Source organism: Rhinolophus sinicus, linkage group LG01 (genome assembly GCF_036562045.2).
Source record: "Rhinolophus sinicus isolate RSC01 linkage group LG01, ASM3656204v1, whole genome shotgun sequence".
Taxonomy (NCBI): Eukaryota; Metazoa; Chordata; class Mammalia; order Chiroptera; family Rhinolophidae; genus Rhinolophus; species Rhinolophus sinicus.
Genome location: NC_133751.1, coordinates 46,015,387 through 46,042,565, shown reverse-complemented (window position 1 = coordinate 46,042,565; position 27,179 = coordinate 46,015,387). Strand labels below are relative to the sequence as shown.

Below are 27,179 nucleotides of genomic sequence, written 5' to 3'. Positions count from 1 at the left end.
CTTTTTTAAGCTCTGGTTTGAATCTGTCTAGTCTCAGGAAATTTGTAGTAGGCCTAGGACTCTACTTCTACCTGCCTCTAAAGAGAGAAAAGTAGAGAAAGGCTTTACTGAATCAATTTGACGGCATCCTGCAGCCATAGAGAAGTCACCATCTCCTTTTTGTCCTCCCTTGGCTGGATATAAGGCTCCACAGACAGATGCACAGAAGGAACAGGAAGTGACTGCTGTCTGGGGATGACTTAGGTCCACCTCCAGGGTAATTGCAGCCCTCAGAATATCAGGTTGACAAATCTAACCCCAATTATAATTGCATGACCACAATTTCTTAATATCTCACTACACTGATCTCCCTTTCCCATGCTTTTCCTTCCTTAGACCAGTGGTTCTCAAACTTGCTTACACATTGGAATCACCTGTGGAGCTTTAGAACCCACTGATGCCTGGGTTCTCTTCTCAGAGGTTCTGATTTAACTTGTCTGGGATATAGTCTCAGTTTTGGCCTTCCTAAATGCTCTCCAGAGAATCAAAATTGTATTTTGAACAGTGAAAATTTTAAAAATAACTTTGGTTCCCATGTAAAGTCCAAGTTAACACATGCCAATAACATAATTAATAAAAAGACAGAAATGTAGTCATGGTGAATAACATTAATTTCATGCGGTTACCAATATTTTGGTATCTTAAGCGTTTTGAAATCCTAGTTTAATGTAAACACACTGTGTCCTGCCCTGCCCCATACATTGGAGTCTGTTGAACCAACCTGGAGTGAGGGGCACCAGGCTGAAGGGAGGAGAGCAGTATGACGTGGTCTCGTCATTTGCTGAAAGATTCCTATGAGCCAATGTTGGTTCAGAGGGACAGTGCCCTCCTGGAACTCAGGTTAGCTCCAGAGCTCTTATCATTTATTAGCTCTCCCAGTTTGGCTGACAATTTCACCAAATGAATATTTTTCAACCCCAGGGTTATGAGACTGTGGTGTGTTGTGATCAGCTGTTACTAAGATACGTTACAAGACATGTGAAATAGTAATAAAGTTCTGGGTTTGTAGAGAACATATTTAAGAATGGATTTCAGCAAACTCAAGTTTTCCCCTGTAATAGCATTGCTTTCACTCCACTTGTACTTGGATACACTGTCTTGAATGGGAGAACATGGTGGAGTTATCATTGCTATGAGGTACTGTCATTTGATATGAGTGTCCCTGTGGAACAAAGGTTGGGTTTTGCAAAAACCAACCTCCCAAGTCAAAGAAGTTCCTTACTGGGCCTCAAGTTTGCAGCAGTGCATACTAATAGGCGTGGAGGAGAGAAATGGACAAAGGGGCCTCTCTGCGTCCTGGTGCCCAGTTTCTTTTTGGGGGACAGAGAGGACCTTGTTTTCCTCCATTGGAGAAGGAACCTTGTTTACAAGATCACACCTTAAGCCATCTCTGAACTAAAAATGGAAAAAAACATTTCTGAATTCTGCCAATCTTTTCTCATCACAAAAAATCAGTTTATAAACATGTCAAGTGTAAGCACAATATTTTAAGGAAAAATAAGGACAAAAATATTACATATTTGGGGGGTGTTCTCCTGATATTTGGAGTAATTGATTTGACCAGTAATTTTAATGTCTTCTGCAAAAGTAGAAGGGATGGGGTGCTTCATCTAGCTTTTTCATTTGTTAACTGAAATTGCACTTGCATAAAAAGAGAAATTACCAGTTAGGCCAATTTAGACCACTACTTTATTTTTTCCTTTTCCAGGTTCCCGAGTAGAAGGGAAAATGAGGCTTGAAGATGAGGCTTGGAGAAGGGAGAAGGGCTGGGGAGAAATATGGTAAGCACTCAATAAAAGGCTGTTGGTAATTATATGGTGGTGATGATATTGTTAACATATCTCTCCTGAGAAATTTTTTCAAATAAGTGAAATACAGAAGTGGATACACTACTTTGGTTTTCATGAGTACTGAGTTATTTGGAATATTCTTTATGACTTTTTGTGCTTAGAGTCATTTTTTTATAGTAAGCAATTCTGAATGCAAAATAAAGAGATGTATGAAGAACTTAGCACACTCTAATTGAAACCACTTGGATCCTGTTTTTAATTTTCCTTGTTTATAACAAATTGCTTAATTGTTCGATGCTTTAGTTTTTTTATTTCAACATTTCAATTTATTAGTGATTAATATATGTGGAGTTCTTCGAATTAAGTAGCTAGTGTCAAATACATTTAAGATCTTATTTTGTTATTTTTTAGTACAAAGGATCAAATTGGGCAAATGCACTTACAATATAGTATTTTGAGGATGATTCCTCGTGGTCATATGACAAGTGAAGTGGAGGGCCATTTGCAGACTTCAAGTCAAAATGTGATGGACTCCCACCTTATTACTACTAGTTCTGTCAGTAACAAAGAGTTTCAGAAAATTCATGTATGATGAGTTATTTACCAAAAGAAAGTCAGGAATGTTTTGGGGGTACTTCCCTAACCTTTTAAAACAGACAAGTATCCTGACATCCCACAATCCATTCCACAGGGCTGCTTCCTGAGAAACAATTCTGCAAGGGGCTAATCTGACACGTGGTATCTGTTGCACTACTCATGTTGAAACATTATTTTTTCCTTTCCCTCTATCTCTTGCTCTTCATTTTACACTGCTGTTTATTTCACATGACTTTTTATTTTACACCGACCCTAGCCTATTGGTGGCAGTATATGAAATCTCAGGTTTTCATCCTACAGACGATTTCTGGCTCTGTGGTCTCAGATCCATCTTTTTTTTTTTTTTTTTTACTGAGCTTTTATGTCACTAGAGACAGCTTTGCATTTTAATAAAGTTTTCAATCCTATAGGGCCCACTCTCCTCAAATAGCTCCAGCTTCCCAGGGCTGCTAAAGAGTTGAGCAGAGAGCAGAGAAGCTTTTGTGGACAGTGATGTTGATGGCAGATAACTCCAGCTGTCATTACAAGATCATCCAGATAAGGGGGGACAATCAAGTAGGGCTTATGGTCCACTTGAGTTTTTCTGATTGTAAAACCAGCCATTTTTCAATTTAAATAATTTAAGGATTCCAGCTTCTCTATACTCTAAGGCTCATTTAGCCTCTTATTAGCTAGCTGTTTTTCCAGTTCAAGAGGTGGAAGGGAAGAGTGCAGATTTTTTGTTATTGTTAATTCACAGCAGTGGGTAGTGGTGTGAAAATAAAAAATAAGCCCAACAAATTTGATGAGAAGAGAGAACAGAAATCCATGCAAGTAATCATAATTGATTAAAAAAGTTAATTAAAAGGAATAGAAAGGGACAAGTGCTGTATGGCCTAGCATACTATCAAAAGGCAAATGACTGAGAGGAGAAGAATTAGAAAATTGATTCCCAGCTAACTAGAAGAAAACAAACACAGTTCTTAATTTTAACTGAAAACCCCAAATTCTTTTCTAAGTTCTTTCTCATAGTATTCTGGCAATGATCTTATCTCACATTATTCCCATGGAAGGAAATGCTGGGAGGATCAGGAGGGAAATTGCAAAACAAATTCTCAGTATCACCGAGGATTGAGCTCAGGACTGATTTACAGAATCACCTATAACACATCAATGACAACAAATGCAGTTAAGAAACCGTAGTTGGCATAAGTCCTTCCTTCTTTTTTGTCTTAGTTATAAGCCTCTTTTTCTTTTAAATTTTATAACCTTTCCTTCCTCCCATATGTCTGTTACCAAAGGTCAGTAACCCATTTATTTTCAAGTGGTATACACAGGAGTTACCCCAATCAAGTCACTCACTTCCATACAAGAAAATGGGATATGAGGTATGAGGGAACTGTCCAATAAGAAGGCAAGCTCTTCTTGAAACTTTCAAGGGTATCTTTTGGTAGGAACATGTCTAATGTTTTTGTGTAGGGATTCTAGGGATGGGACAGTTCTGGAGACCCATGCACTGTCTATGCCCCTCGGCCTTTCTTTTCCTTTGCTTAGGAGACACTTTCTGCTCACATGAAGACGCAGATTCCCCAGGATAAAGGTCAGAAGCTGGGAGAGAAGGTTGGATAGTTAGAGAAAATATTTCCTAATAGAGGTAGAACCCATGGTTACCACCAAGAGTTGAATCTGACTGATAGGTACTCTTTGAATTCTTAGAAAGACAATAATGACATGCAGACTATTGACCAAATAAGGTCTTTAGTTGACACTTGAAAGGAATCTACTTATATAGAAGATGACATCGATAGCTAAGGATGACATCAATAGCTAATAGGAGGAGAGATCAGGAAACATTGTTTCCTTCCTTCCTTCCTTCCTTCCTTCCTTCTTTCCTTCCTTCCTTCCTTCCTTCATCTTCCTCTTTCTAAACAAGAGAAGTCCATCTTTGGATTAGTAGAAAATTTTATGATAGGTGTAATTGCTGATGCATAAGTAGATCTCAGGAAAATATGGGATATCTCTATTCAAAGAGCAGACTGTAAACTTCTGCATGGTGTTCTGCTTTTTTTTTTTTTTTGCTTTTTTTCTCCCTTCTCTCATTTTAGAATTAGGGAAAACAAAACAAACATAGCCTGATAAGCTATGAGTGCCAGAAACAGCTAATATTGCATACACTCATTGTATTTTCTTTTTTAAATACTAGGATTGAAAGCTCTGTAAGGTCAGGGGCATTGATTGATTTACTCATGACTGCATTCCCAGCATTTGGCACTGTGCCTAAATATTCGTTCAGTGGTTGAATTAATGGGATGTCCATTAATATCCTATTTATAAAATGAGGATAAAGGATTGGTAAATACAGAGCCAGTTAACATAAATATTACCTTACAGGTCTTTTCTTTTTTTTTTAAATCTCCAAAAGTTCTGTTAGAGGAGATTTTCCCAAAATGTGTTCAACAAAACATCATCCCTAAAGAACAAAAACAGACTTTTTTCCCCCCAAAAAATGTAGAGCAAGTCTATAGAAAAATAGTTTGGGATACTCTATATTACACAAAGCTCAAAGAGAACTTTGCAGTACAGTTTCTCATAGTTTTTTCAAAAACAAATTTTCATTGTGAATTTCCTAGAGGGGGACATAGCATGCTACATTTCAAAAAATTATTTAACCATTTCACTCTTTTACCTGGTCCAGTCTATATAGGAATAGTATTCCATAAGACATGTTTTAAGGAAAAATAGCATCTTAATTCAGCTGTGTTTTCTTTAATTCTCTTTCTTTTGGATTTGAGTCCTAATTAAGTTTTTCCACTACGAAAAACACCCCCCAAAACAACATGAATATAATTAATACTACTGAACTTTACACTTAACAACAGTTAAGATGGTAAGTTTTATGTATGCTTTACCACAGTTAAAAATTTTAAAAATTCTCCCAAAATATTACTTTTCTAAATAAGAGGTGAATCAATATTTTACCTAAGGGCTGTAATGATCTTCCCCACTTAATGGTGTTGCCAAATAAAGGGCCTGATTTTGGTCATCAACATGTTACTGGATTGCATTTGCCACTTACATGCTGTATCCTTAGTAAGTATCTTGATTTTCAACATAGGGCTATGGATCTCTGAGGGTGTGTTTTTAATAAAATAGCTTAGGATGATTACACAAAAAGATCCATGACTATGTAGGGAAAGTTTATTGTAGTTTAGTAGAGAGAGTTTCGGACTAGGAGACAAGAGATTGGATTACAAAATTGATATTGTCACTGACTCAGTGTGCTAACTTAAGTAAACCCTGCTTCCCTTATTGAAAAGATGGCCTCAGTTAGTAATTTTTTTTTTTTTAATTTTTTCCCTTTAGCATGAGATTTCCATCTTACATGGAACTCTAATAAACACAGCAGATGAAAGCAGAGATGCTCTGGTCTCAAGGAGCTAAGAGGCCACTTGGCCTCCTTTCCCCTACGGCCCTGAGTATCCTCAAAGAACGTAAGAGCTCAAAGGCACAGAATTTGAAAATTATGAGGCTACTTTTTAGGATTCTTTCCAAGTCTTACTCCTGCCACTAGGAGTAAGACTGAGGTAGAAAAGAACGTTTGGGTCCATATTAAAGCCTGTGAACCCCTGTAATTTTAAACAGGTCCAGACAGCATTCAGCTATTAGAGAACACAGAACACTGCCGTACTTCCTGTGTCAAGCACCTTTGAATTTCAACATATATTTTAGATTAAAAAATAAAATAAGAAAAATAATATCAGAATGTACTCTTCCCTGAGTTACTTTATGGATACATTTCAAGATATAGACTTGATGATGAATTAAAATTCAGTGCAAATATGGTCACTGAAGCATTGCCCATTTATATGATTTTCTAAGACTTTCTTAGAAAAGTTTTGTTAAAAACAAAAAGTGTTAATTATATAAAAATGTGTATTCTTTTCAAAGCATTACACTATATTATGGTTAAAAAACAATAGAGAAATGAATGCCAAACTATTACAACAGAAACAGTGCTTCTTGGGCAGCCTTTACAATTATGACATGTTTAGTGGGAAAATGCATTACTCATGACAGGGTTACAAAAGCAATAATAACCTTCTTGAAATTTAATAGCAAAGTCAGACATGTAAAAATCAGTAGCAGACATGGTAACATAACTACTTTTGTTAAGATTGTACATAGGATAAAACAGATATTTAAAGCTACATTAAGATGTGGGTAAATAAAGAACCCTTTAGAAAATTCACAACATACATGCATCACAACTAAAATCATGATGTAAATTGTTCTAAAAATAGCATTCTTGAAAATGAAAGTCCTTGTGCTTTATTTTGCTTCTGTTATTTTGGGCACTGTTGCTTTCGCAGTCTTGTACAGGGTGTCAGAATTAAATGTCCCCTTAACTATACATATATCTATCTTTTGGGGGCAGTGACAAGCTACCAAATGCTTTCATTGTATCTAATGTGTGACTAATGAGTAATTGTGATCTATAATCAAAGAGGATGTTTGCTTTTGCAAAAAAATGTAATTTATCCAAAACTAGCATTGAAAATAAACCAGGAACTCCAAAGTAGCAGTTAAAAATGTATAATCAAAAATAGGCTATAAAATTGCACTTACCATCAAATGCAAGCTTGATTTACAAAATATTCTTTTTTCTGAAATTTATTTTGTTATTATAGTTTATCGTATAATTCATTATTTACCTAGTCATGTACTGTTGATATTTAAAAGAGATTCACATTTTAAATTATTTCATTGTTTTTGTTTTTTTGTTTTTGGTGTGCAACTACATTTTATTAGTCACCAAAACAAACCTCCTTTGTTTATGGAAAAAAGTGAAACCTTTATACAGGCATACCTTGTTTTATTACACTTCAATTTATTGTGCTGCAGAGATGCTGTGTTTTTAAATTTAGTTTTTTATCATTAGCTTCAGGTGTACAAAACAACATAGTGATTTACACATCTCACAAAGTGATGACCCCAACAAGTCTACTACCCATCTGACACTGTACATAGCTATTATACCATTGACTAAAACCCCTATACTGTATTTTACATTGTGACTATATTTTTTAAAATTATAGTTGACATTCAATATTATTTTATATTAGTTTCAGGTGTACTGTATAGTGATTAGACATTTATATAATTAATGAAGTGATCCTCCCATAAGTCTAGTACCTATCTGACACTATACACAGTTTTTACAATATTATTGACTGTATGTCCTTTACTATATTTTACATCCCTGTGACGATTTTGTAACTACCAATTTGTACTTCCTAATCCCTTCACCTCTCTCACCCATTCCCCCAATCTCCCTCCCTTCTAGCAACCATCAGTTTTTTCTCTGTATCTAATTATTTCATTGTTTTTATAACCTTAAAATATTCCATTAAAATCTCTCATGGAGTTTTTACTTATTTTAGAGAATGCTAGCTTGAGACATATTTAAAAAATAAAGGTCAAAAGTCATAAAGGATAATAGCTGATGGTTTTGATAATGCTAATTATATATTACTGAGAATAAAGGTAGAAAAGGAAATATGAATACTAAAGAAAGATAAACATCCCAATGCTGGATTAAAAAAAATAATGAAAAAACTCTTAAAATGTCTTTGTACTTCACTGTCATAATTCAAAGACATAATGAAGCCTGAATTAAAAATGTCAGTTTCTGTGAGTGTTGATAACTTGGTTCTTTGTTGGGCAAGTCAAAACGTGTCTGTTTGATAGGCAAAAATGACAGACTAAAAATGGGAGAAGTTGGATCTAAAAAAAGAAACACACACACACACACACACACACACACACACACACACGACTTTAAAAAAGGTCCATAATGTACTTGAAGGAGAAGACCTATAGGGTAGGATGCAATATCTTTAGAAAGTCACTAAGCAGCACTAAAAGGCAACGTCCACGGCCAATCAAAACGATTTCTGTGACTGCTGGGGCTCTTGCATCTCCGTCTTTACACTAGACTGGAAACCCTTTGTACTAATTACCAGACTGTACCAGATTTTCTGGTTCAGTTCAATCCCATAATTGACTGACAGTGATGGGCAAGGAAGGGGAAAAATTCAGGCTCACCACTGCAAGCAGAGGGTCAGAAATGGTTTCACAGAGAGCCGGTCACAGCCTGGCACCAAAAGCAGGGTTAAGCAAGCATCATCAGCACCTACTCTGATTCTCAGGTTAAAAAGAAAATGAGGAAGTGAAAAACAACAGTCCACGCTGCTCTCACCTTACAGACCAATTCTTAGTGCGCAACCATTTTACATAAAATGAATGGAGAATAGCTTCAGGTGTAAATGGTAATTTTAGATGTCACTGATTTTTATTTTGCTTTTGGGAAGTAGATATTTGAGTCTCTAAAACTCAAATAGTGCCATTTTGCTAAAGTTAAACAGTCTTTTGTTTGATTTACAGAAACTAGGAAAAACAAAGCTGTCATTTCACTCCTAGGGCTAAAATAATCACTAAAGTGCAAGGCATATTTAGAAAGCCTATGACAGGTTCCATCATCAAAATTAAGAATTTGAAAGCCCTAAGCATCCTAATTCTTACATTCTTTGCTTGTTTGTAATTCATTGATTTGTATTTGCTTTGTATCTCTAGCAATAAAATGGTTGTCCATGAATCCATACCTTTTACAATAAAAGTTTAAATAATAGTTTACATATACTTAAGAGTTTATGCATTAAAAAATAGAACACATTGAGCACTGGATAAAAGACTTAGTCGGCTGAACATTTGTTATTTACTTAGAACTGTTCTCCACCCACTTTATTTCCAACCAAAAGAGCAACTCTAGCTTTAGCTACACCAAACATTAAAAAAGCAGGTGCCAGAACCAGGGTCAAAATAAGAACTCAGGCCATTCCGTAGGCAAGGGAGAATTATGTACTATCATGTTGAGGTCAACTGACTTGAAATTTAATCATAGGTTAAGCCCCTTTTCTTTCCAGGCTAAAGAGTAAGCAACACCTGTGTCAGCAGCAGCTCACATTGCAATTGACATAGCAGCCAGTTCAATTTTTAGTTACAAGTCAATTACTTACTGGAATAGAAAGGGAACCTTTCATCCATTCCATGGATGGCCACTTTTCCGGAGAAACCTGTCAGGTTTTCTTTCTCCAAAAGAGGAAGAGAGAAGAAAAAGTGAAAGTTAAAAATAAGTGGTATGCTGTAAAGTTCTAGAGCTAGGCCAGCACACTAGAGCAGAGAAGTTGTGCAAAAAGCTTACCTTCCAAACACTGAACAGAGCTGTCTTGTAAATGAGGCCTATCCCAGCTGATAAGTCCTGGGACTTTCCTCATCAGAGAATCAAAACAGGTGAAATGATAATAGGTGATCTACACCTGAGAAGAGGGCCAGCTGACTGCATGAAAGGAGAGAGCAAATGAGTAAACTGTCTTCCCTCAGCTACAGTCAGCTCTTGTGCAAGGGGAGTTTCAAATGCACTAGCTATAGACTTTTGTCCAAAGCTGTGGTTCTTTTTTTCCCCCTTTTTTTCTTCTTTCTTTCTTTTCTTTCTCTCTTTTTTTTTTCTTAGTGAAGCTAGATTAGTTCATACAAAACTCAACAATACAGCACTGAAACCCATTGTTGATATTCAACATTTTTCACATAGCGGAACAGAATAGACAATACGGTATCTAGGAAACCATGGGCTGGATTACAAACTGATGATATCTCATCCTTCTGGGGGCCTGTAATCCTTTTTATTACCTACCACAGTAAAAAAAAAAATCACTGTGTGTGGGGGGAGCTCTCAGAATAAATCAATAACACTGCTATTCTTAGGAAAATAGGATAAATTAAAATGAAATCTTGCTTATAACACTAAATCCCAAAGTGCCATTTGCCTTCTATGCAAGTTAATGATTTTTAAATTTATCTTAACCTTAAAAAAATTAAATTATTTGTAGGTGTTTGCTTAATAGTGTTCAAAATTAACTGGGACTTCCAATTTCTTGTGATAAATACTTTGAAAGTTATTTATTTCAAAGTGCTCAATACTGAGGCTAAGGCATAAGTACAAAGTAATTTTCATTAATTTGTTTTAAAATGCATGTGCTGAGTTAATAGTAAAATATATATATATTTCCTCCATTAAGAACTCACTGAAATTCAAGGTTTTGGGGCTTACTTATCTGATATCTAGTTTAATAATAATAAAAAAAGTTGTTAACTAATCCCATGTCTTTTTAATTTTTCATTTTTACAAATGCATTTCCTTATGATGTATAACTGCAAAGCCATTCTTTACAAGGAAGTTACGTCTATTAACCTTTTTGAAAATCTGGTCCAATCCCTTTTTAAAACACAATCCAGTTCCCATACTTTTCTTAAGCCTACAAACGTCTAGGTAGCCACAGAAGGGATTGTTCCTACTAGTTTCTTTTCATCACTTCTGCAATTGACCAATTGACAACTGATTGATGGTTATCTTTTCACTTCAACAATGAAAGAAATTACCATCACTATAGCTATGTACAGTAAATGCCTCCAGAGTAAATTACATGATTCTAAAATTCTCCTTAGCTCACTTAGTAAAACATCAACACAAAAAAGTTTCTTTTTGCGCCTCCTTTCCTGTACCACAGATTTGGCCTTTTCTGTCAGCGGCAAAAAAAGAACTTGACAGCTTCTTTAAAAAGAGGAATATAAAGGAACTTGAATAAAGGATGGCACTGGGCCTGTCTCAAGCAAGTGGCCTTTCTTTGCACTTGGAAAGAAATTAGTCATGTGAGCACAGATAAGCCCTAAAAGAATACTCTGAAGACTATTCCCAGTGACCTTGAGATTCTCGTTCCTTCCTTAGCTGTTCCTGAACATTAGAATGACAACATAGATTCTGAACACGGATTTGCCAACTTATTTTGAGTAGGTGTTGTTTGTCATTGCAAACAACCTTAAAATTTTAAACTTCCTACTGCATTGCAACCACTCCCCTGCTCTTTCTAAAAGCACTCAAACAAGTGCTATTATGCGAGTGTCGCATTCATCCATTATGATATGTTGATGGGCAAAAGCTTTAAATTCTACCCCCAAATCTAAAGTTACTGTAAATGTGTATTTTATTCTCATGTGAAAGCCCCAAATCTTGTCCAGGAAGGATATTCAAACATATTTTTCTATCTCTGTGCAATTAAAGTCATTTTTTTCCCCGGTGAAGTAAATATGCTGCTATGAATGATTGGACTAATCTGCTCTCTCATTCCTGCCCTCCACTCCCTCCCTTTTAAGATCACATTTTTAAAGAGGAAAACACACCCAAATAGACAGGAAACATGATTTCTCACTATTTCCTCTGATCAATAAAATTGTTCTACTGACTATCACAAGATAGAGTGAACCATGGTTTTATTGGCTAGAATGACTTGGCACTGTTTGGAACTTGTCCCACTCTATCCATATTAGGAAGTTATATAGCAATAAAGGAAAGTGGATTCCATTCTTATTCACTGCCAACTCCATCTAAGACTTGGGCTAGTTTCCTGATAATTCTGGCCTCAGTTATTTGACCAGACAATAAGATTTTATTAAATGCTGACATGTTCTTTGTGGTGGTAGGCTCTATAATAATCTAAGAAAAATGAGATGAGATCCTGCCCAGCAAAAATGGATAATTTATTTGAGGAAATAAGATACACAGGAGACCACAGCTACTGAGTGAAACAATATGCATATTATATAAATAGACATGTATGATAGCATTATATATCGTCACATGATACTTGGCATAGAGATGGCACTAAATAAATTTTGTTCACTTAAGAAACAATTCATTCTCTTCCATGTTACCTTTGCTATTTGTCAGTTATATTATTGTTCAAATATCCCAGATGACATTCACATAATGTCATTTTTGAATCTTTATAGTTGCTCTCCAAAGATGTACTAGAATAGACCTACAGCACGTCATACCCACATTAATGAAACTGCTTTAAAGACGATCTGATCTTTCATCTTTACCCACAACATCGCTGCTGGAATAACCTCCTCCAGTTCTGCTTTGACCATGTTACATATAGTGCCTTGGTTTTAGAATGTATAATCCCTCTCTTTTACTTATTGCAAAAGTCTCTGGAACTCCCCAGTCCAGGGAACTTCCTTGGTTCGTTCCAAGGGCTCTGCAGAGTCTAGTTCCAAGGTAGCACCTCTTTAATCTTATTTCCTGTCAACCAGCTTAGTATTTGTTAATAGTATATTTTACTACTACATATATGCCTAGATGCATAGCAAGCTGTTCCACCTTTTATCTTCATCTTCTGTATTCAAAGTCCAAATAAACCTTCGTCCACTTAGGAATCTTTCCCTGTAGTCGCAGTTCATGTGTATCTCTCCATTCCTTGAAGTTCTTTACATTTTTCATTAACTTTCATGCACATTTAGCCCACTTTGACTGTTACCTCTTTATTAAGATTTCCTTGTCAATTCAGATAAAATGAATCTTTTCTTTCACTGTGCTCCATAGTTCTTAGTACACATCTTTATTATAATATACACTATCTTGAATTATATTTGCATATCATTTTCCCCAGGTAGAATTTAAGCCCCATGAGGAAAGGAACTATATTGTATGTATATTTTCATGTCCAGTTTTTGGCATATAGATACTCAATAAATGATTATTCAATAAAACACAGTTCTTGTTCCTAAGGAACTCTCAATTCAGGGTGGAGCTTATATTGTTTGTGAGATTAAGATGGTAGCTGAAGAGCTAAGTAAGTAAAAAGGATTGGCAGTGAAACGATCAGCAGTTCCTTTAAAAAGTAAATTGAATTTTTAAAGTAAGTATTTAAATGTTTGTGTAAATGAAGACTAAATCAAAGCCAATTGTTTGGAACATGGAAATTTCCCATAACAACATACTTGCATTTTTAAATCAGTCTACAAATTGCCTATTTGGTCCATAACCTAGCTGAGTTGTGGTAACACAGCCATTTATTGAACATTTGTTAGTTCGTAGCACTGTAATAAGTTATTTACGTAAATGTAGTTCTCAAGGTTACCTTATGAAGAATTATGATTACCATTTTACAAGAGGTTAAATTAATCTCTCAAAGTTCCATGGTCAGTAAATGGCAGAGCTACGACTGGGGCCCAGTCCTGTCTGCCTCTATGCCTTAACGTTGTTCAAACCTGACTCTTATGGTGCAAATAGTCTATTACTCAGTTATCTATCCTGAGGAGTCTGTATGTGATAAATGTGGTGGAAGAAAAGGAAAAAGGAAGAGTTTTCTATCTATTTCTTTATCATACAACTAGTCTGGAAAATCACTGTTTAAAATTGTTTTTTGTATATTCTAATTTCTCTTTCTTCACACACACCCTACTGTTCCAGATGCTTTCCTTAATCTTTTAGGTTCCCAGCATGCTAATTTAAAAAAATTTCTCTGTGAACCCCTACTTAGATCTTCAGTGTTCTTCATACTTCTCACCCTGCCTATTCAAAATCGCTATTACGTTAGTGCATGTAGAAATTAAAACCAACTTAGTTGATGTGATTCTTGCAAACATGTGAATGATGGATAGATGTTGGATTCTTCTTTCATATGAGCACTTTGAAAAAAAAATGCTTATTAACCTAAGTGAATATGTAAGGATTAAGATTCTAGGCCTCCAAACTATGTAAGTAAAGCAAATACTTTCCATAGAAGCCTCAATGTGTAAACAGAAGGAATTTTGAAACACATATGATGGTGGCATCTGTGAGATCTAAGAGATTGCCCAGGCTCTGCCTGAGAATCAGCTACCTTAGTGATTTTTAATTTGGGAAAGAGTCATGAACCCTTTTGAGAATGTGTTGATGGCTATAGGCTCCCTCCCCACACCTTTTCTCATATTACTTCATGGAATTTATGGACCCTTGAAGAAACCATGGGATTGGAGGTTAAAAAACCCTGAGCAAAGCTGCTGCTTTTTTTTGGGTGGGGGGAAACCCTTCTCTCTACTTTTAAGTAGGTGGATCTTAACCATAATTTCATGCTAGAATTAATTGGAGAGCCCCACGGCAGATATTCTGATTTAATAGGTATGTAGTGGGTCCTGAGTAGCAGTAATTAAAAAGAAAAGCTATCCTTGTGATTCTGACGTGCAGCTGAGTTTAAGAACCATTGTTTTCAGCCAGTGGTTCTCATAGTATTGGTCTGGACCAGCAGCATCAACATCACTTAGAAACTTGTTAAAAATATAAATTCTTGGGCCCACCTCAGATTTACCAAATCAGGAAACTCTAGAGGTGGAGTCCAGAAACGTGTTTTAACACGCCCTCCAGGTAAATTCTGGTGCATGCTACAATTTGAGAACTGCTATTCTAACCTGTTGGAGACCTTCAGCCCTAGAGTAATCACTCCATGGCAATGGCCTCATACTTGCTTGGCTCTCAAGGCCAATAGTGGCCACTTGTGAAGGAGGGGTTGTTTTAATTTATGGATGGTTTGATAGAGATGGAAGTACAGAGGTCGTCCTTCTGTCAGGAAGGAGATATAGACTTGAGAGACATGGTAATCGAAATGGCAGCTTAAACTAGCAGAGTAGACGAATTGTCTGAAAGTATGTGGCATGTAGAGTGAGGAAATAACCCCAAGGGCAGCAACTCAGGGAATACCCACAGCAGTTTGGGTTAGGAGGAGGAAGAAACACTGGCAAAGGACAGAGACAACGGGCAGAGAGAAAGGAAGAGAACCTGAAAAAGCATAGTGGCGTAGAAACTCAAAGACAGGCTGATGAATCAGCAATTTCAAATGAGGCCTGAAACTGACTGGGTTGAGTGCAGAAAAAGATGAAGGAGTTGGCTAAGGGAAGTCATTGATAACCGCTGCTTGAGGAATTTAATATTGGGGTGGAAGAAAAGACAGACTGCAGAGATGCAGAAGAGAATGGGAGGAGAGAAATGAGGCGTAGTGGGTATAAATGCTATCTTTTGAGACTTTGGATGGAAAAGAAGGAAGAAGGGCAGCGATTGGGAGCAGCAGGCTCAAGGCCAGCGTAAGGACAGAAGAAGTATACATATAATCTTAAGAACTAAAGGAAGGAGACTGCAGGAGACCTTATTTATTGAAGCAGTGGGGAAAAGAAGCTATCATGAGAATAAAGTCAAGAGTAGAAAAGGAGTAAAAGGACTCAGAGTTGACTTAGGAGTGGAAAAAAAAGGGAAAAATGGAAGGATTCATGTGGGACAATGGTTTGTGAAGATAAAGATGATGGAGCATGAAATAGGTCATGCCTGATGGCATCAATCTCCTTTGTGAAGTAGGAGTAAAATCATTTCGTGAGGCTTTAGCTCTTTTTTTTTTTTTTTTTTCCCCCGAGAAGGCATGGCAGAAGGTAAAGGTACACCAGGATTTAGAACAGGAAAAAACTGGAGAGAAAATACATTTCTCTGTGGCCTAGCACTGGCCTCTTCTTACTTTCAAGTCTCTATTTTGCATACTCCTATGTTAACTATCTCCTACTTGCCATAGATTTCCTGTTTTTTTTCAGTGGCTCTTTTTCTACATGCTCTCTAGGGTCATGGTCCCTAGAGTTTGCCCTCAGCCCTCTTCTCTTTTCAGTCTTCACTTTCTCCTTGACCATCACTCCCATGGCTTTATCAATTTGGTTATCAAATTCAAAGCCAGCCCTAAACTTTTTCTTGAGTTCTAGATCTGTATTTAACTGTCTACTGGACATTTAGTACCTCAGCTTTTCTATGTTTAGAATCAAATTCTTTATCTGCATCACTGTGAACTGCTGTAAGCATGAGCCTCTGCCTTCAGCATGCTGTATTCACCAGCTTCACCATTAACTATGGCGGTCTCCAAAGCAAGACGCCATCCATGATTGCTTCTTATTCATCAATTCTAATAACTAATAATTGTCTAATTTTTGAAACGTTACTTCTTAAAATTGCATCTTTTCTAACTCATATTCCAAAGTTTAACCCTCTGTTGTCTCTCACAATAACCTTCTAGCACATGCCTTGGCTTCTAATATATTCACTCTTTAACCCATCCTCTATTTCATGACCAGAGTTGTCTTTCTAAAATGCAGACCTGTCTATGTCTCTCACCTTTAATGAATATGCATTTCCTATAGCTATGGTTTTCATACTATGTTCTGGAATCCAGGGTTTCTGAGAGGGATTTTAAGGATTCCAAAATTAAATGATAAATATGATGATGAAAATGCCTTTGTATCATTGATTAAAATCTATTACTGCATCATACATGATAGCGATGCCCATGGCAGAGGAGAAAAGTATACTAAGCGTACTGATAGACTGTTAGAGAAGACAGTTGATACCATTGTCTTATAATACACCCAGAGGAAAATTCAAAAATATGAATTTGTGATGCTAGAAGAATAAGTATGAAGGTTGATACTACAAGAAAACTCCAAACCAAATGGGCCAAAGTATAGATATTGCCAATCCCTCTATTTTGCATGTCTTTGCAAGCAATAGGAGAGATATATTACAAATGAAATACATACCACATACATAACAGGGAAAAATGCTTAGATTAGTGTTGTCAAATCAAATCAGGTGGGAAGAATGTGGAAACATGTATTTGTACTGCTTGTATAAAAGCAATAGTAGGGAAAATAGCAGGACTAGTGATTGTTTTATAAAAGCTGTTACTGAAAATATGTTTGAGGAATCATCAAACTTGCATAGACAAGCATTAGCCCTTAAGAAAATGCTGTTTTCTTTCAAAAACAGTTTTAATTTATTCTGTGCAGACCACCAGTTTATTAAGCTCTCATCTTTAAATAAAAGATAGTTTAGAGTTAAACATTTTAAACAATTATTAACTGTCTACTAGGTGCACTGGGTAATATAGTCTGAGTTTTGTAATTCACTTTTTTGTAACTAAAATTTTCTGGCCCTCACCCAATAAGGTGTTGATATGAACATTGCAAATGAATAATAATCCACACTTAGCTAGTCTCAACTATAAAATAATTGTGCCAGCTTTCACATCTTTTTGATAATTTTTCATCAGCTGAAAAAGTCTAACTTGGCAATGCTTACAGAGGCAGATGAAGTGTTAGTGATGAAATAGAAACAAAGACTTAATGTATATGAAACAAAATAAGTGGGAATCTTTAAAAAGTTAAATATTTGGCCTTATTATACCTTATTGGTCTTAATATCTATTATATCTCCCTTCCCCTGCCCCATCTTGTAGTCTTTCTTGTACTTTAAGAAGCTGAATACTTAACGTCACTCATATTTGACCATACTCAGGCTGAGTGTTACTGTGTGTGTGTGTGTGTGTGTGTGTGTGTGTGTGTTTTCCAAGAAATATGATTAAAAGTCTGAGTCCTAGAATTAGACCTAGGTTTGAATGACTACTCAGCCCCTTACTAACTTTATAACTCCAAGATTAAGCTCTTGATGACTTAGTTTCCTCATGTATAAAAGCGATAGTAATAGTAGCTGCCTCTTTCAGTTGTTAGGGGAAATAAAAGAGATAATTTATTGGAAACACTTAGCTTGGCATACAATAAACTCTAAATTTCAATGAGCCATTGTTGTTACCACTGTTTTGTTGTTATTCTTTACCTACACCTATTTAGGAGCCACCTCACATGACTGCCATCCTCCTTGCAGTGGCCATAGCAGGGATGGAATTCAGACTGGACCTTGAAGGGGAGACATGATCCAGATTGTATAACATAGCACAAGCACCACCAAGGGAGAGAGAGCAGATGGAGAAGAAAATGGGTCCTGCCACGTGCATTCTGTACGGATGGCTTTAGACAGGTTACTTAATCCCTTTAACTTGATTTCACTATCTGTAAAATGAGGTTAATAATGACAAATTTTGGCCTGGTTGTTCTCAGAAAACAAAACCAAACCCAAGATAGCCTCTAGGAGAGCTCCTGACTCAGTGACTGGCACTTAGTAGAAGTACCAGTTTACTCTCCTACTGTCAGCCAGACAACATGGTTCTCTTTCTTTCCCCTTCCTTACTCTGCTGGAACCCTAGTTGAGGCCCTTGAGGCCACATTCACGTTTCATCTCCACACAAAGCTGGTGTAACTGATTTGCTTTCCTCTCATCAGAGTGGACACCTCCAATGGAAACAAACTCTGTATCTTGGTTGAATGGAAAAGAACCTGGCAACATCATTATCATTATTTTGTGAAGCATCCATTAAAAGGTTCTGTAGCCTCCCTGAAAAAGGCATCTTCCTTTTACTCATCTTATTGTTTTCATTATTTTCTCCCTTGAGCAAGCATATTATACAATTAAAACAAGTTGGATTCAAGCTTTTTCAATGTTTTGATTAAGATTTTATGTTCAGTAGTCAGTGGTATGTAATTTTGGAAATATGATGCCAATTTTTAATTAATTCTCGTAGGTTAGCTAATTAAAACAATTAGCAAGAGGTGGAGCTAACCCATTGCAAAAATAATTGGAGGATCTCTTGAATGTTATCCTTGAGGTTTCACAAAACCTCACAAAATGGTGTAAATTTGTTGTAAAAAGTAGCTAGCTAGAAACCAGAGAGAAGTAATTATAACATCAAACAAAAGTTGTGTCTGCATTTATCTTTTTTAAACATAGGAGATAAAATTTTCCTTCAGCTTCTGGAAGCTGCTTCTGCCTGCCTCCCTGTTCATGGCAGTAGTAATAATCAGGAATAACACCAAATTATTTTTTTCAGTAACAGCATGATATATAAACTTTAAACTTTGGAGATAAATATCGACAAGACAAAGTACTGAGAGATGAGAAAAATGAAGAAACACATACCAGGAAAGCCCGAGAAAATGGTAGGAGAAATATCCCATGTGAATTAATCACTCTACTGCCAACAGGATGTGCCCCTTGAAATGAATGGGTTTCCAAATTTTTGACCTTCAGAGTCAAAACATATTTCCTAGAAACTTAACACAGGACATAATACTTGATCGTAGTAGAGTATTACAGGAGAGACTATGAAAAGAAGAAGGAACAAGATACAGGAATGCTCAAGCAGTTTAGTACATTGGCTTAAACGCAAGAACTGTAGGGTCACAGTGTCCAGGTTCTCATCCTTTCTCCACCTCTAAAATAGGGATAATAGAACCTACCCGAAAGGATTGCTGTACGTACTAAATAAGTTAATATATGTGAATCACTTAGAACAATACTCGATGCAAAATAAAGATTAGCAATTTTTAGAATTATCTTTATATACATTTAATACATGAAAAAACTAGTAATTTCCCCAAGACATACCAAAGCAATCTCCAGTGGGTTGTAGTTGACCCAAATGATGGTATACAACTTTGCAGAGGCCCAGAGTTTTGGGGAACAGTGATTTAAAACCTCAGTATACTTATCAGGAGTCTTAAAAATGTTGATATCCTTCGATTTCATAATTTCACCTTAAGGTCTAGCCCAAGGAAATGATGAAAATGTAAACAATGATAAACAAAGATATTCACTACAGCATTATTTATAAATGAAAATTTGGAAAATCTAAATGTCAGAAATAGGGGAAGCATTTACAAGCATTAAAAATGTTGGCTGCTGGCTATTTCATAATGAATGTTATTTACATGCAAAAATGCTGATGGTATAGTGGTAAATGAACTCAGCAATATATGTAATTGCATTTATAGAATGATCTTGACTCTTTAAAAAATATCTAGAATATACCTTTGAAAAGTGTACAAATAAATTAACATTATTTCAGAGGATTAGAACAGGACTCAGCACACTTTCTCTAAAGGGCCAGGTAGCAACATTTTAGATTTTGCAGGCCATTTGTTTCTATCAGAACCACTAAACCCTCCTGTTGTGGTATGGACAGCTGTCATGGATAATATTAAACAAATGGGTGTGGCTGTGTTCCAATAAAATTGATTTATGAAAAACAGGCAGTTAGTCTGCTGGCCATAATTTGCCGAACTCTGGGTTAGATTTACAGATGTATTTATTTCCTTTTTTATCTTTTTCTGTATTTCTAAATTTTCTACAGTGAGAAAAGCATACATTACTTTCATAATCTAAAAATTAAGACAATAAGTGCTATAAAAAGTAAAATACCCTTTGCTATAAAGAATAAGAGACACCATAGATGGTCAGAAAATGGCTATAATACAATTCTCTAAGTTAAAAATGTAGATCAGTTCACATAAAAAAATGACACTCAAAAATAAAATCCTCCGGTGGTTGGAGGATTTTAGAAGAGAGACATTAGAAGAGAGTCCAGAATATTTCACCTAGCCTACAAGCCTAAAAAATCTGGCTTCTGGTTATATTTCAGAATTCGTTTCCTACCACTCTCTCTCTTGATCACTTGCTCCAGCCATGTCTGCACTGGCATGCGGCATTGGGATCCAGTGGTTAATGCAGACTTACATAAATATCAGTACCATCAGCTTCCTTATCTGCTTGTAAAAAGGCTCTGCCTACCAATCCGACAGCCCTGGAAATCACTTAAAAAAATTACTCGGTCCTCTAAATTCTTTTTAAAAATCTAGGTATTTGTATTGGTTACATAATATACCCCAGTATTTGACTCAGTCTTCCGTATTTTTCATCCAGATATTTGTATTTAAAATATACAGCCCATGGCAACAGGAAACAAATTAAGACTATTACAGATAGAAGATTCTTGATAGAGCAATAGGCAAAACAAGTCAAGGAGCCAACAAAAACACCAAACAGCCTCAGATCTTATTTTTGAATTGAGAAAAGCTAAAATTTTATTTCTGAGCAATAGATTATTTTCCTTTCCTCCTTTCTTTCATGTCTTATTCCATATTATTTACTCTCGATCTTGAGCACATCAATACGCAATGTATTTATTAATATATTTATCAAACTTTTTATTTAAGCCAAGCAGGTAAAAAAAGGAATGCCTGATTTTAATTTGTGTTTCTTTTATTATGAGACAGTTTAAGCACATATCTATATGCTTAAATGCCTTTTGCGTTTCCTAGTCTGTGACTGGTACTTGTAACTTCTTTTTCCGTTATCTTTTAGTTGTCTTTTATTTTAGCATGATGTACCGTGTTTCCCCAAAAATAAGACCTAGCAGGATAATCAGTTCTAATGTGTCTTTTGGAGCAAAAATTAACATAAGACCCAGTATTATATTACATTATTATTATATAAGACCCCATCTTATATTACAGTAAAATAAGACCGGGTCTTATATTAATTTTTGCTCCAAAAGACACATTAGAGCTGATTGTCCGGCTAGGTCTTATTTTCAGGGAAACACAGTAGGGACTTTTAATGTTATGGAAATTATCTTTTTTCTGTCAAAAGTGCTGCAAATAATTTTTCAATTTTGCCTTTTGATTTTATTTATTTATTATTTACTTACATATCTTACTATGCAGAAATTAAAAAAAAATTTAATGGTCAAATTGATAGGTTTTCGTTGGTGTTCTGAAATTTATGTCATGCTTTGAAAGACCCCTACAAAATAAATTTTTTTCCCCTTAGATCTTTGCTCCACCTGGGATTTATTTCAGAGTAAGGAGTGCTGGAGGGAAAAGTGCATACTACATTCTTCTGCTAATCCAGTCAGGCAAGACTGATTGCAGGATGACACAACCTGGTTTCTTTAAGTCATCAGGTACATACCACTCAAATATTGTGAAAGCATCCAACAAGTAATTCCTGCATCACACAATGTTAACATGTGGTAATACATTTTCAATTAGTCACTTAAATCAGTATTTCCTCAATTTTAGTTATACCGCTATAATTTTTGACATTTCCACATTAACTCCTGTAATATTAATTTCTTAATACTTTTATTTTAATAGCCTCTTTTTACATAAGTAATTTTATTTAAAGAGGAAACTTTACATTATAATTTAATAGTCTAAATTTTGGAAAACATACTTAAATAAATATTAAAATAAATTTATACCACTATATATTACTAATATCTCATTTATCACTTTGGAAAACTGATCTAGTTAGAGACAACTACATAGAAGTTTGGGACTCTCTGAAATAAAATATTGGGATGAATGACAGAAATTTTGTTTTCATACTTGAAGTGTTGGAGATCCTCTTTTTTTCTGTGTTATTGCCTCATAGAGTCTACTGAAAATTTAATTTACTAACTTCTGTTACATCATGTGGTATTTTAATTCATGACAACAAAACTTAAATTTTAACTGGTCTGGTAAACAGTAAACACACATACACAAAACCCACACTTTTTTTTTTTTTTTTACTACTATAACAAAAGTCAACAGAAAAGCTCATTCTGCCTCTAAGGAGGAAACATGCTCTACAACTCGAAAGAAGCACACACATTCCACGGTTCAAGATGAGTTTTGCTCTCTGCAGATTAAAAGACCTGCCACTATATCAAAAATAATGACATAGGATGGCTCAAGAAGAATTTGAAAAGAGTATTTATGTTGCCTAGCTTTTGAAAATGGAGAGCTTCAACATTAATTCCAGGTAGTACAGTGCTCTGGAGAATAATAATAATCCTACGTGGGTCCAACTGGAGCCCTAGTCATACAGAATAAAATGTCTGGTGAAGATAGAGTCTTTTGACCACATACTTACATTGCATATTGTTCCTCATATCTAAAAGTAGGTGAAGATTTTACAACCTCATACTTAGACAACAGGATTTAAGCAATTAGTGAGGTAATCAGAGGCCATGTACTGTATAGACTCCTGGAGACTAATGCAGCGGAAGAAGAAATACAGAAGAGGATGTTAATTTCCATTCAGACTATATGTGTAGCCACTAAGTGGAAAGGGAGCACTACTGAGTTGATCTATGACATTTAAAATTAAAATAAAACAAAGGTCTTTGGTTAAGTGGCAACTAATGATGTAAACTCTCTCAGACATCAATTCAGGACATGGTGCTATTTCGTGTTGCTACCTCACCAATAATGAAAACAATGATAGCTTCTATTTAGAAAGCTATGCTTTCTGTGTACCAGTTGTTTTAGAAATACCATCTCATTTTATCCTCAGGACATTATTTCCCCCATATCAGAGATGTGAAAGTGGAGTCTCTGAGAAGAAACATAATCTTGCCCAAGTCATACAATTAGAAAGCAGAAGAGCTGCGACTAAAACTCAGGCCCTTAACAGGTCAAATTTTTCCATGAAACTATGATGCTTCTCCAATCAGTCTAGCTCCTTCCACCTCCTGACACTAACCGACCCTTCTTCTTCTGTCTTGGAAGGTAAACCCAAGCAGAATCAAGAACCTGGTAGCTCACATGCAGCCTCTCTCCTGGAGACAGGGAGAAGAACTGTTCAAAGAGCCAAGTCTGGCTTTCACTTAAGAAGGATGATGATGATAATTGGAGTAGTTGTTCAAAAAACCACAGGAGCCACATAAAACCAATATCTCAAAACAAAAAGTTTTAGATTTTTGCAATAAATAGTCTGTCATTCAGGCTACAAGTATTTATCCCGCATCCATGGGGGCACAGAGCTCTGTGTTAGCTTCCTGTACCCCTGCATCCACCCCCCGATTTGGTTCAAATAACTCAAGCAGTTTGGGCAGAAAAGAAACAAACAACGTTTGTAGGACTCCATTTCATAAGTCCCCCTGCAGAGCATTGACTGGCAGCTCATTGCATTTCTTAAAGCACATTTCACATCCCTGGGGTGTGCAAAACACTTGCACTAATGTAAAATATGGGACTATCAAATGAAATGTTTATGGAGATTTCTCTATAGCTGCTACCTAGGAACCCTTTTTCTGTAGAAATGTTGCCAGGATTCCCTCAAATTAAACAGAAATATTCTTTTAATTAGAAGCAGAAAATAAGAAAATTTGTTAGCATTTCCCATAGGTCATGAAGTCATTCTGAAGATGATTCTCAGATAATTTGGGGAAATGTGTTATCATGTACTATAAAAGAGTAGTCAGTCGAAAGTAGTTGCTCTAAATAAACATAATAGTGTATAGTACACAGAGAATAATACTCTCTGGGTTCTAGACTCTGATCCTCCTCTTCTTAACTGATTAATCATATCAGATAAAGAAGTCTCTGAAAAACAATGTTGTCCTTTGTAAAATAGGGATATTATCTACCCAGGGCACAGTTATGGGAATTAAATCAAATAACGACCACATATAAAGCACACAGTAATGTTTTTGGCATTTAGAAAGTATTCAACAAATGTTAGTTCCTTTCCCTTTTTGCATTATACTGATTAATTACTTAGCTACTTAATAGTGCCAATATACTGATTAATTACTTAGCTATTTATTTGATTTCTAATTGACAAACAAAGGCTACAGGGGAAAGTATAATATTAAACAGACCAAGATCAAAGTGGTCAGATAGTTTTTGTAGCAAAGTTCTTTGGATTATAGGTACATTTGATATAGGGTTGAAGTTTCTTTGCAGAATACATTAGGAAGTCATAATCTAGTCTGCAGAAAAATAAAAGACATTTCAATAGTGGTTCCATTTTATAATTTTTATGACTATTATCACCAAAGTGACCTTTGGTTATATACTAATTCTCATTTCATTATGTTCATAATTTTTTTTTTTTTTTTAGAATTTTTTTTATTAGTTTCAGGTGTGCAAAACAACATAATAGTTAGACATTTATATTTTTTATATTCATAGAGGTACTCCAAATGTTTTGTGAATTTACTTTTCATCTTGAAAAGAATAGCTTTATATTTTTAATTTTTAAATTAAATTTATTGGAGTGACATTCATTAATAAAATTGTATAGGTTTCAAATGTACAATTTTATAATACAGCACCTGTATACATGTATTACATTGTGTGTTCACCACCCAGAGTCAGTTCTCCTTCCATCACCATATATTTGACCCCTTTTTCCCCCATCTACTTCCCCCCTTTACCCTCTGGTAACCACTAAACTGTTGTCTGTGTCTATGAGTTTTTGTTTGTTTGTCCTGTTCATTTGTTTTAGCATTCAGTTTTATATCCCACATGAGAGTGAAATCATATGGTTCTCAACTTTCTCTGTCTGAATTATCTCACTTAGCATTATAATCTCAAGATCTACCCATGTTGTAATTTTATTTTTTTAAAAGCTACCGTAAAATAAGGTATGATGTATAATAATCATGGAATACTAATGGAACAATTATAAATAATAATGTTAGCTAAAATATAGCACTTACCACATGCCAAGTATCTGATGTGCCTTTAAACTGTTTTATCCACCCAACAACCCAAGGGGAAGGGTATTATTAGTAGTATCCTATTTTATAGATGAAGAAATGGAGGCACAGAGTGGTTAAGTGCTATGCCTGAGATCTAGAGTAGACACGTAGAATAGGAGATACAAGGGAAGAAAAAGGAAGATAAATCATCTGTTGCTCTTTATAAAATTTTAGTCTTTCTAAAATAAAAAATAAAATCTGAAGCTATTAATATTTATTGTTTCTGTTGTTTCCTTGAACTTGTTTGGGCTGTTGCCTTATCAAGAATCTTCTATCTGTCATAGTCTGGATTTGTGTCCTTTGCTACAGGCTGTACTTTTCCTTATAATGGGTGTCTGGATGAAAACTAAGAAAAACAGAATCAAATACTGAGGGTTTTTTTTTGTTTTTTTTTTGGTATGCAATACAAATGCCTACGTTTTTAAAGAAGTATTCTGAGGATTGAATAATTTTTTAAAAGTGATTTCCAAGGCCCTTGGATTGTAGGCAGAGTCTGCATGAGAAGACAGTAGTGGCACACATCTGTTATGTCATATGTGGTTCTGAGGTTGTGGGCTACAAAGGTGAGCAAGACAGAAGCCTGCCTGGCACTACTTGTATTGGTAATATCAGCTCTTTGATTTCCTGAAATATTCTGCTGAATAACATGTTTACATCTGTACTATTTGGAAAATGACCCATTCATAGTTCCAAGTATTCCTTCACAGCAACTGCCTGTCAGTGTCAAATCTGGCTTGAACACACTATAATTTCAATTAAGTGGCACACTATTTAAATATGCACATAAATAAATTGCATAGGAAAATTATGGAAGGAGAGCAGAATGATCTAACAATAATGCATGTCAAACTTATGGTAAACACTTATCATGACAAATTTCCCTGACATTCTTCTCTCTAGTGAAAACATATACAGCAATATTTCTGTTAAGGATTCTTTTAACAATAAACTTGGATGTTAGCAGCCTGGTTATGAGTAGGAGAGGAGGAATAGAGATAATTTTGGGGGCATTTTGGTCTCACTTTAAGGGGGCACTGGACCCAAGTGTTAAGTGTATATTGCTGTGGATTTTGGTGTTCTGGCTACATGGGAGATTCTGTACACTCATAAGAGGATCTTAAGAGGCCAAAGGGAAGAGGGTGTTTTTGCCAGTCTCAGGCCACTCACATCCAGAGAATAGGGTTCGTCTTTCAGTGAGGCTTCTATCTTGGTCTGCCTTGGATAGGTCTGGTGAGATAGTCATTCTCTTCTATCTCAGTGGTTGTCACAAACCCAGGTCTGAGGACATGACATCTGGTCCAATCTCCTTCCCACTTAAGTCTCCCCGAGTCCAAGTGAAGTGTGTGACTATGGACATGTGACAATCTCTACGTGCCTCAGTTTCCCTATCTGTAAGTTTAGGATGACAATAGAACACACCGCACAAGGTGGTTGTGAGGATTAGTGTTACTTGCCATTAGGTGATTGTCAGGTGGGACAGTCCAGGGTTCAAGTACTGTTTCTGCTGTGTACTACGCCTGTGACCTTAAGCAAAATATTGAATCTCTCTGGGCCACAGTTTCTGTACATTGAAAATAGAAAAAGTTCCCCTACCTTTCAGGGTGGA

General features: G+C 35.7%; 1 long non-coding RNA gene across 5 annotated transcripts in view; it reads right to left on the bottom strand.

Moving 5' to 3' along the window:
* LOC109450257 (uncharacterized) overlaps positions 1-27,179 on the bottom strand; it is a 641,742-nt gene that overhangs the window by 124,629 nt on the left and 489,934 nt on the right. For 3 of the 5 annotated variants that reach the window (XR_012494921.1, XR_012494923.1, XR_012494924.1), the window contains 2 exons: positions 9,667-9,801; positions 9,482-9,554 (listed from right to left, as the gene is read on the bottom strand). The exons of the other annotated variants lie outside the window; for them this stretch is intronic. This is a non-coding gene — a long non-coding RNA (uncharacterized LOC109450257). The remainder of the gene's footprint in view (positions 1-9,481; positions 9,555-9,666; positions 9,802-27,179) is intronic. 5 annotated transcript variants of the gene reach the window in all.